We start from the raw sequence: 12,362 nt of genomic DNA, 5'->3' as shown, positions 1-12,362 counted from the left end.
TAGGTGTGTGGAACAAAAAATCCACCTCAAATGATTGATAATGTGCATTGAAAGTGCATTATCCCACGTGTGCGGAATCAGCCAGGGAGGTGATTTCATTTAATGTACAGGCTTGAATTCAGCCAGTTTTTTCACTCACTGTCACCCGATTCCCTTCCTTACTACAGCCCCTATCCCATACGGTTTTTGTTCATGCAGGTACCATGACCCCCAGCATAACCTGTGCTGGTGGTTAAAGGGAAGCACCTGCTCCCTTTATCACCAACAGAAAAGCTGGGAGGATCTAACCCCAAAAGAAAAAGACTGCTTGCCTTTCGTGCAAAAGGCACAAGCGTGTGTACAAGAGGTATACAATCCATTGTATACTGAAATGTTATGATTCCAGCTCAGAAGAAAGAGTATCTTGGCAATCTCCTGAGTTCCCGAGAGAAGCAAGCTTTGAACTGGGACATTCTGGTTCACATTCTTAGCAGAATAACGCATCCGCTCTTATTTCTTTTCAAATCAACCCTCTCTCCAATCACTTCACATTAAGCAACACTGATTCGTGTTTTTAAAGCAAACCTATGCTTTTGATTAGAATGATCTGCAGTTGGTTTCAATGTTCATAACTGAATACAATCACCTGGGGGGGGGGAAAACCCTGTAAGCAATCTAAGCCGTTGAACTGCTCTAGAGGAAAGATTCACCCTTTAATTTTTCATAGCAGATTAATTTTTAATTTCCCAACAACAGGGAAGGCTTCGAGTGAAACTGGCTGTTCAAAGGGCTTTCTCTTTGGGCGACTGTTGCCCTCTCCTTTAATTCTTTACCCCTGACCGCATCCTTGCGATGATTGCCCAGTCCGATTTGCTAGAAGCTGTGAATCGCCCGGAAAGTGGGACAAGGAAAAAACTTGAAATCCACCTTTGACTGGAACAGCTTTAACTATGAGACTGGATTCATTCATCAGGCAATTGACTTCCAGAAATATGTCTCTGCTATCTAAATATCGAAATGAGACATCTGGCATCAGTTGCATGAATGAGACAGAGATGATACAATATTCATTTTTAACACGTTTGCACTAGAATGTGTGTGTATGACCAGTGCTACTGAAAGATTTAGCTTACAAACTCAGATTATCGTAAATTTTTTATACCATTGCAGCATGAATTCCAGCAGCGCTTCCTCTGCAAACCAGCTGACGAGAGCCTTTGAACTGAAACTCTGCAGAAATTAATTGGTCTATAATTTTTGGAAGAACCATTGAATGTTTTCTTTCTTCCCATTTTTTAAAATTTCTGGTGGATTTCTATTTTCTTACATGCACTGACATAAACATGGGAATCCTTTTTAGCCAACATCCTGAGGTTAGAACATTTTAAGTGAAATTGGGATCTATCTAACATGTATGTTTTATGTGCCATCAAGTCGCCTCTGGCTTATGGTGACTCTATGAAGGAAAGACCTCCAAAATGTCCTATCATTAACAGACTTGCTCAGATCCTGCAAACTGGAGGACGTGGCTTCCTTTATTGAGTCAAACAATCTCATTTTAGGTCTTCCTCTTTTCCTACTGCCTTCCACTTTTCCTAGCATTATTGACTTTTCCAGACAATCTTGTCTTCTCATGATGTGACCAAAGTACAATAGCCTCAGTTTTGTCATTTTAGCTTCTTGGGAGAATTCAGACTTGATCTCGTACTCACTTATTTGTTTATACATATATTTGGGTTGTGCCAGTTTAACTGTCATGGCTTCCTCCAGAGAAAACAAACCTCCTGTTCAGTATATTGTTGAAAACCAGTTACCAAGGGCAACACCAGGGGGAGACTCTGATTTCTGTGTCTCCACTGTGGGCCTTAGGAACATGGGGGAAAAGATGGTGGTCTAGATGGACACTGATGTGATACAGAAGAGTTGCATTCTTATGGCTATTGTATTCAGATATGACCCAAGAACTCTTTAGTCCCTCCTCATAGAACCTCTACAGCCAAGAGAGGGAAACTAGCTATTAGACCAGTTTAGTAATACAGTGCTATGGTCTTTCACAGCCTGCAGATCTTTAGATATGTTAAAGAGCCTCTTAGACTATGCAGAGTTGTTTTACTGTTATACTAGTATACTGTATTCTGGTTTACTTTTACACTGGTATATACTGGAAGTATATAGAGGCCAAAAAATGGTTAGCATCCTATCATACTATGGTGGTGGACTAAGTTGAACTTAGTCAAGATGCTAAAAGTCTCTCAGATGTTGGTGCACTTCATTCATAGAATCATAGGGCTGGAAGGGGCCTCCAGGGTTATCTAGTCCAACACCTTGCACAGTGCAGGAAATTCACAACTACCTACTCACCCCCCCCACACACACACCCCGTGACCCCTGCTCCATGCCCAGAAGATGGCAAAACGCTGCCACGATCCCTAGCTAAACTGGCCTGGGGAAAATTGCTTCCTCACTCAGCCTTACCCTGGGGATGTAAGAAGGGGCCAGGAGAACTAAGCACTGATGAAACCCTTCCTGCCCTCCCTCTCATGATCTGCCCAGGTTCACAGAATCAGCATTGCTGTCAGATGGCCATCTAGCCTCTGCTTAAAAAGCTCCAAAGGAGAGCCCACCACCTCCCGAGGAAGCCTGTTCCACTGAGAGACTGCTCTGTCAGGAAGTTCTTATTGAACTTGGTAGATATCCAGAAAAATACTTCCTCTGCCTCTTCCTGCTCTGTCTACATGGCTGCTATACAGCACAGGATTTGATTTCACAACAAATCATTGCATATTTATAGAAGAATATCATCTGGCAAGCTACTCATATTGAGATGATCCATCATCATCATCATCATCATCTCCATCACCATTATTATCTATAATCTGTCTTTCTCACTGGGACCCTAGGTGGACCACAACTATGATAAAAACTTTTCTGTCAATCAATACATGGATTACAAGATACTATAACATTTGAACTGAACAGCAAAGATTTTTGTAAGACAAAAAATGCAGTTGGTTGGATCAAGTGTATAGCCTGAGCAGAGTTCACCCTGGCCTCATGTTGAGTGAACTTCAAGTTTGCTGGCAAGGGACGCTTTGGCAACTGGTAAAGAGTCCTGTAGCACCTTTAAGACTAACCAACTTTACTGTAGCATAAGCTTTCGAGAATAACAGTTCTCTTCATCATATGCATCTGACGAAGAGAGCTGTGGTTCTCGAAAGCTTATGCTACAGTAAAGTTGGTTAGTCTTAAAGGTGCTACTGGACTCTTTACTATTTTGCTACTACAGAATAACACAGCTAACTCATCTGGATCTTTGGCAACTGGCTTTCTGAAGAAAGGGCATGCTACACAAGTAGCTGAGGCTGTTAATGGGTAACCCACATCTTCTAACATCCTTTACTGTTTCAGGCGTTCAGTAGGAACCTCTCCTCTGCTCCTCCAGTTGTTGATGCAAAGACAATGTTAGCGAGATATGGGGATTCCATACCTTAGAGCAGGGGTCCCCAACCTTTTTGACCCCGTGGGCACATTTGGAATTCTGACACAGCGTGGTGGGCAAAGCTACAGAATGGCTGCCACAAAATGGCTGACGCAGGAGGTGGTGCCAGCCACAAAATGGCTGCTGCAGCTTACCTTCAGTCACACAGTGAAAATCCTTGTGCTGTGAAAACAGCTTCTGCCAAAGCAATGCTTTTAGAAATCTGCACAGCCAATCAAATCTCCAATAGCCAATCAGAAGCCATGCTTGGCAAAACCCCACCTGGCCCTACCCACGTTCTAAAACTTGACAGGCACCACAAAAGATGTTGGTGGGCCCAATGGTGCCCATGGCCTTTGAGTATGACTACAGTTGGACACAGAATAACATCTGATCCTGCTATTGCAATTCAAGTCCTTAAGGTAGTAGTGGGCAGTTTTAGTCCATAAACCAGATCTAGTGTGATTGTGTAACACTGCCTATGTGGCCCCTGAAATCTGAAAGGGGGTGGCAGTGGAAGTAAGCCGTTGACTCTTGGAAACTATCCAGAGTTCCTTCTGGTATCACAGCCTTTTAAAGAATCTGCTTATTATCGCATGAAAAGCTTCTTTATTTTTTTTTTACATCCATGAGGACTAGAAACACTAGGGAGCCATTTGCATTCAATGTAGTGACATTTGTTGCTGAGATGCATAGGATAGGTATGCATGGCCTGGTTAATTTAGAAACATTTTTAACTTTGTCACCAAAGCCCTTTTTCGCTTTATCCAGCAGCAGTTAAGAAAACTTTTTTAAAAAAAACCTGTAACAAAAACATTCACATCTATGCTATAAACCATCTCCTCTGTTAACTATCAAAAGTGGCTGGTAGTTTCAAAGCATATACATAACTTTTTTTTTTTAATGATGGTATTGGGTTTTTTTGCAAAATTCTTAGATCGATACCTGGGATGCAGTTTTTGTTTACAGCCAGGTTCTACATTCTGAAACAGAATTTGCTTTCCACTTGCAATTGGCATCTCTTGGAAGATGACACTTAATAAATACATGCGATGAATTTATAATTCATAAAGGCTTGAGACACAGCTTATGTATGGTATGTTCAAAAAGGAGGCCTCGATTGCCCAGGCAGGGATGCTATTATGCTAACTGTCAGATGGCTGCCTCTGCTTGGAATGGAACACAAGGCTGTTTTCAACAACAAAAGAGCAGACAGTTGTAATTTCCTGTAATAATATTTTCCCTATAGATCTCAAGTGCCCCCTCTCATCACAGGTATCCTTTTCCAAGTGGAGTTTGCAACTGAGGGATCATCTGTGATATTGAAGTAATTAGCCAGTAGGTGGCCACAGCTATTAAGCAATTTGTACCAGCTCAGATTCAATGCTGGGTTACAGTTTAGAGAGACGCCTCTTCGGTTACTAAAAGTGCATCACCTCTATGCTCAACCTCTTATTTGCCAAGCCTATTTTTCACAATTTTGGGGACATGCGTTTATTTCAGCCTCCATAAACACTGTGCTCTCCTGAACACGTCTAGAAAATTCCCTGCAACTTCCAGTAAATGACAAGGGGGAAAAATTAGATTCGCCTTTTAGTGTGATTTATCTAGAATCTTGATCTTAGCACCACAGATGTGCCTTGCAGTTTTACATTCTTATTTATTTGCTGTCTTGGACCAAAAAAGTGCTCAAAGTGGGTTAAAATTATTAAACAACAAAAACACCTTTTCCCCCCTGAGTAATTCAACCCTCAATCAGCTATAATAAAAACATCACCCAACCTAAACTACCTTATCCTTAGATTACAGATCAAAAAAATACATACAATGAAGCCAGGTTAGGGTTGCCATATTGCCAGCTTCGGCAGGCAACCTCCCACCGATAGCCTCTGTACCTGCTGCTTCTTGAATGAACAATGGAAGCAAAAAGGGACGGGGAACGGTATCGCATATTGCTGTGACATCACTTCTGGGAGAGTATCTGGGAGTGCCATCACTGCATTGGGTGACACTCAAGGAATTTCTATAATCTCTAGGGTTTCTAACAGAGATCCAGGAAATTCTTACAGCATTACCCAACACAGTGATTTCACTTCCAGGTACTTGCCTGGAAGTGAGTTCACAGTATTGCATGATGCTGTTTTTGTCAATCTCCACCCCTCCTCTAATCTGCTGCCAGTGAAAGGCTGGCCACCCTAGGCCAGGTATAAATTGGGGACACGTTTCTGCAAACATGGTGGGACTCCCAAGCATGCAAAAAATCTCAACCTTAACAAAAAGGATTAAACATAAAACAGCTTTTACCAAGACTGCTTCAGGAGATCTGCCAGCTATTTGGATTTCCTAGGCCACCACAGAGACGACATTACTGATGTCATTCCAGTAGGAGGGTTTCTGGCACAGTAACCCTACAATGCTGTTATACCCCTGCATGTAACCTCCAAATATTAAGAGCACAAACTGAAGGCCTGCGACAAATTGCAGGAAGGGCAACAATTTGACATCTCCACGCCACTCCCAAATTTCATCCTTCTGGGCTCCAGAAGCTTTCAGGGAACTGATGGGGTAGGGAGGAAAATTGACTCTCAGCTGCTCTCAATATGCAGTACCTCTCCAGGAGCATGCGCAATCCGGCCATTTTGGTCTCTTTTAGTTTTTTTCCTGTATACTTGGGGACTCCCCCCCACACACCAGTATATGCTAGCATTGCCAGCCTCCAGGTGGTGGCTGGAGATCTTCCAGGATTACAACTGGTCTCCAGGTCACAGACCTCAGTTCCCCTGGAGAAAATGGCAGCATCGAAAGGTGATTTCTATGGCAATATACCCTGCTGAGTCCCCTTCCCTTCCCAAACCCCACCCTCTCCAGGACCCCCCCCCCCAAATCTCCCAGAATTTCCCAACCTGGAGCTGACAACCCTAGTATAAGCAGACCCTTGCCTTGCCGGGGGGTGGGAACTGGTTTTGCTGCTTTCATGACTGGAACACAGGGCAGCCCTTTTCATATTAAAAGTGATACTATGGGGCAGAACAACAGACAGGCATATTTTTCATAAATTATAATAGCATATACTATTTTCGCTTAATTGTATTAACTTCCAAGAGATATCAACCAATCTATTTATGAACAAAAGTAAAAAAAAAATCAAGAAGCAATAAAATGGTTGCTGTTGTGGTCAGGGGTGGAAGATGGGGCTCTTAAAACAGCCTAGGAGCAAACTGGGCCTAGTAGAAACTTGCCAGGCTAGTAGTGCAACAGGAACTGTTCATCTCAGACCTGGGTTGTGGCAACAATGTGCCATTGCTCCAGTTCAGGTCCAAACTAAGCAGTCTCTGAGGAGCTGCCAGCACGGCAGGAAACGAGGGTTGCCAGCTCTGAGCTGGGCAGTTCCTGGAGATTTTGGTGGTAGAGCCTGGAAAGGGTGAAGTTTTGGGGGGGAATAGTGTCATAGAATCCACCCTCCAAAGCAGCCATTTTCTCCAGGGAAACTGATCTGGAGATCAGTTGTAATTCTGGGAGACCTCCAGCCACCACCTGGAGGCTGGCAATCTTAGGAATCACTGAGCCCCACTCAGTCCTTTCTGCCAGTGGCTGTCCAAGGCAATGACCACTTGGAAATTTCCTAGTGAGTTAAAGGGCTGACCCACACTTGCTTATGAGGCACACAAGATGCAAAAAAGAGAGAGGATAGCTGTTGCCTCAATGAGCTTGACAGAAAGCAAGTGGCCCATTAAGCTATCATTGGTCTGTTTAAGATGGTCAGTGGCTTTCATGGAACATCAAAGTGTGGGTCATGAGTAGACATGAGCATGAACTGCATTACGAACCAAAAAAACCCACGAACCGCCTGATTGTTGGTTCGCGATCCGGTGGTTCGTGAAGGTTCATGGCCAATGAACCAGCGTTCGTTGGAAGCCTGGTTCATTGTGTTCGCCCACAGTTCGTGAAGCCAGACAGTCAGGCACCATCAATCAATTCCCTTGGAAACGGAGCTGGGGGAATGCCTGAACTCTGTCTTCACTCCTTCTGTCACCCTGGAAACCCGAATCGAAGCCCAGCTTACCTTGATCGGCAGGGTCTTCCTTCCAACCATGGAGCTGCAAAGTGGTTACAATTGGTTACATGGGAGAAGACACCCGGGGGAGGGAGAGGGAAGGGGCATGTTCTGTAGCCATAGGTACTCCAATCTCATCCCTGCAAACCCTGATAGGCAGTTCTGACGGCCAATCCCTTGTACACTGGGCCAACATCAACTGGTGGCTCTAAGTGTATAGAGTGGGAGTTTCCTGGGGGCCTTGGATTGGAGAGGGTATAACTCCAAGATCCCTATTGCAATCTTGACCAAACTTGGGTGCTGGCTGGGAGAGAGCCTGTTAAACACTCCCTGTGAATATGGGCTCCCTAAGTGCAATAGGGGCTGTTCTGAGCCCCATGAACTACGAACAGTGAACCGGTTTGGTAACGGGAAATGTTCGTTTTGGTTCGTTTGTTCAGGTTCGTCGGCGGTACCAAACCACGAACCACAGATTCATTAATTTTTTTTGGTTTGCGCCCATGTCTAGTCATGAGTACAGGGGGTTCCATGGAGATGCTGAATGTATGAACCGTTGCCTTTATGATGGGCAGACACGCGTTGCTAGAGTGATTTGTGTTGCGTTACTACGTCTGTTTGTTGAGAGCTCATGGGAAACACAATCATTTGATGTTGCCATCTTATCTGTACTATGTCCAAAGCACAGGAGGGGCTCCACGGTTGATCTCAGGAATTGCCAAAGGTCTGAACTGGAAGAGAACAAGAAGCCCTATCCCACTTTGAAATCTTTTGGGCTTCTACCCCCAAACTGCAGTTTTTAACTGGAGATATCCTCTTGAACACCATGGGACAAACTGTGCTAGCATGTATCATATTGGATTGCCATTTAATTCATATGGCTCCAGACAGGAATTGCCAATCTTTGTTCCCAGTGATTTTTTGCCAATAAAAATGCTACCATTTGCTTCCTCTTGCAAGGCCTTCCATACTCCCTCAGTCTCATTTTATCCAGCCTTTCCTCCACCGGGTGGTTTACATAGCTCTCCCCCCTTCCATTTTATCTTCACCACAAGCATGTGAGGTAGATTATGCTGAGGAAGATTAACTGGCTCGAGGTCACTCAGTAAACTTCATAGCATAGCAGGTATTTGAATCTGGGTCTCCCCAGTTTTAATCTAATAGTCTTAACTAGTATAAAATATAAGCTGTCTAGCTTTCTTCTAACTCAAAGCACACCCAAACATACACTAATTCCTAGACGCTAATACAAATCAGCTCTTTGACTTGATCAGAAGCTACTAGGTAATTTGCATCTTTCCATAACGTGGAGACTTCTGATTACCATTTCTGAAGGCTCACTTAGAAATATGGCAGCAGCACCTAGTGAGGAAGGTTTGTGTATTATTCTGCCCATATACACAGGAAACATGCATGGACGCTAAAGCACATAAGCCTCTAGGACAGAGCGCTAGTGAGTAATACGTAGGATAATGCTCATTAGTTCGGGGGAGAGGAGGGACCTCAGGAGGGTATAATGCCATAGAGTCCATCCTTCAAAGCAGCCATTTTCTCTAGGGGAAATGATCTCTGTGGCCTGAAGCTCTATCACTGCACACGTGACCAGGAACCAGAGCCATGTTGTGATGTTCATCTACTGTCACCGAGAAAGGGTGTGGTCTGAAATTAGTAGTTAGCAAGCATTGACACTTTAACACCTGAAATCGCCCAAATATAAAGTGCATGCTCAATTCATGACCCCTCCCCCTCCCTTCTATGCCCCATCAGCTTCCATGTCTTTTCACTTCTCTGCTCATTCCTCAAATACCAGAGACCATGTTTCTTAATGAACTTGTCCATGCACAAGTGTAGTATCTTAACAAAATACAGGAAAAAGAGCCTGGTGGTTACATTCAACCACCGAGGTCTGGCCTTAGTGAACTGGCCCTGTAATTTAACTTGGCAACACTGGTACAAAAGGAACAAAGGACAGCACAAGATATAGCAGTAGATGAACAAGAGTCTCAAAACCCATAACAGGTATTTGTACTTCACAGATTACTAAATGGCTTTCAAAACAAGATGGAAATAGATTGAGGTATAACTTAAGTCTATATATATTCATCACTAGTTGACTTCCAACATCAACTGATGCTTTTTGTGTGTGAAAAGTAGCTACCATCAACCCCCCCCCCCCAATTTTTACACCATCTCACGGACAATGGGGTTTGTTTTTACACTCACAGTGCACAGATCAAACCTAAAATGAGCTCTTGATCCGTTCCTTGCTTGATTTGGTATGTAAGCAAAATATTTTGTGTTTCCCAAAGATGAATCCTGGACTGGTTCAAAATATGAGCAATTGGTAGAAGATGGTTCTGGAATACAAGAGAGAAGGAACGAGCAAGAAGCGTGTGCGCTACTAGACAATGAAAATTGCTTGAGGCAGAACACAAATGCCTGTAATCCCTCACCCCTCCCCCATCCAAAAGAGGACAAGCGGGAAGAATTCAGGGAATCACTTAATTTTTTCCCTCCCTTTAATGTGCATATATATTTGGGGAATCAAAGCCTGGCTACAATCTTGTTATTTGGTAAAGTAAATAGCGGGTAGACAATGCATGTGATTTCTGAAATTCTTCTTTGCTTTTCTTTTTGACCTTTGGTATTTGTGCGTTATCGATGCTTTCTCTAAACCATTGTACAAAAACACCTTGAAGTGTCAAGCTTTAAAAATGAGTCTTCTTTTCTCTTTCTCCTGTGCAGCTTGGATTATCTTGGCCTTGTCAAAATACATTCTCTAGTTAGAGGTTGGAAATATTTCCCTCCTGGCTCCTAAGTATTGATTTTTTTCAACACTCAGCGCTGTCTGTCAGCTGAAGAGGTGAAAGGTGAAAGTTCATCCCGCACTGCCTGGCTTTAGCTTCCTATTAATGTCATGCCCTTTCTGCGTTTGATCAGTTTAGGTGATCAGCCATAGAAGAGTCACTGAGCAGATTCTACCTATAGGAAAAATATTTAAGTCGTCAATTATTTTAACACAAGTGTGCACCTTGAGAATCAAGAGGTGCTCGAAGTGATGCAATTAAGTGTGGTCTGTGATTATCTCACGCCACCCCCTTCTCCTCTCTCATCTCCTGTTATGTAATGACCAACTTAATTCACACCATTCTGCCTTCTTATAGAAAAACAGGGTGGGGGGCACCGATGAATCAATCGTTTGCTATGATCCTCTTGAAAGAATAATTAATCCATTGATATCATGATATGCAGAACCAAATTGCTAGAATGAAGCAAAGACAACCTCTTCTGGTCCCAAAGGACAGCTGTCTAAACATCTCAATGAATAATTTGGCTCCATGGCTGCTTCTCAAGAGGCTAGGTCACAAAAAGACCTACTGTCTTCCAGTGCGATGGAGGGTGCTATTAAGACTGTAAAAGACCTATATTTTTGTTTCATGGTAGAGTCATACTGCTCCTAAACAAACAAACCCTCAAGTGGCTTCCTCTGCGCATCGCCTTATCATTTCCTTTTGCTGTATGAACACACTGGATCTGTTGAGGATTAGTCTCTTCTCATCACAGGGAAACCATTTAAAGATGTCAAATGAGAAACTGTTGCTTCCACACACGTTGGATAATGCACTTTCAATGCTCTTTAGCAATCATTTGGAACTGAGTTTTCATGTGCGAAACAAAAACTCCACTTCCAAAGGGTGGCTAAAGTGTATTGAAAGTGCATTATTCAACATGTGTGGAAACGGCCTGAATATGAAACTAAGAGTCAAACTAGACATTACGGTAAGCCGCGTGGGTGCTGCTAAAATGGCTGACCAGCTTTTCCCACGTATTTTGCAGTGGTATACATGAGAAAATTCTACTAGATAACTTTACGGAGAGGGAGAAGAACAAGATATGTGGAGATTGTGTTCAGGATGAACTGTACGTTTAACTGTAACATCTTCAGCCTTACCAGAGCAACCACCTGGTGGCGTTGAGTGTGGCAATAAAAAACAAGGATTGCAAAATAGGGAAGACAATCTTCAGTCCAATTCAGTATTTATTTTGCACACATTATCTACATAGGGCCATTTGGTACACGCAGCAACCGGTAAGTGGAATTGTCAAAGAGTTTCTTGAGGCAGGACATTTTAATCAGGCACCATACATTGCGACTTTAGCCATGACAACATTTTCATACAGGTGTCTCATCATGTCATCTTTTGCTTGTAAACTGCCAATGAAGCCACGCACGTCTCTACATTTACAAGGACAAATCCAAATACAGTACTAAACAAATCAATAAAACACTAAAAGCTTACACTGGAATGACAATACAAATTTTACTGCAGTGCTGAAAGATCTAAGCTGTGGTGGAGTTTGCAGTGAGGGTTAAGAAAGTCACTCAAGTGCAGATTTGAGTGTGTGGTGGTTAGGGGAATTAAGACCAGTAGGGGCAACTAACCCTCAAAATGGAGCACAGCTTCCACCCACTCCAGTACGGGGATTGTGCGGAGTCCCCATGCAGGCCTGGTGGATTGTTGCAGTCACTAGGAAGTAAATATTGATTCTCCTGTTTAAATTACTCCTGTTCACAGGCTAGCTTTCCCATTGGGTTAGAAGACCTGAAAAATGTCCCCCCTCTTTTAACAGACATAATGCGTTATGTTTTAGATATCCGTGGAAGACATAATCGGTGTAAATCTTATGCAACAACCATGTTGCTTTTTATTAACAAAAGTAGGTGTATTTAAAAATGTCCCCCCCCCCCCATTTGAATTTAGCAACATTTCTTGAAGCAGGTAGTTTTAAAAAGTGTAGTTTTGAAGGCCATTCACCCAGCATGGTTGCTGTGTATCCCCACACTAAAGAAAA

The sequence above is a fragment of the Eublepharis macularius genome, chromosome 8 (genome assembly GCF_028583425.1).
Source record: "Eublepharis macularius isolate TG4126 chromosome 8, MPM_Emac_v1.0, whole genome shotgun sequence".
In the NCBI taxonomy this organism is placed as follows: Eukaryota; Metazoa; Chordata; class Lepidosauria; order Squamata; family Eublepharidae; genus Eublepharis; species Eublepharis macularius.
Note: the sequence above shows the minus strand (reverse complement) of the source record.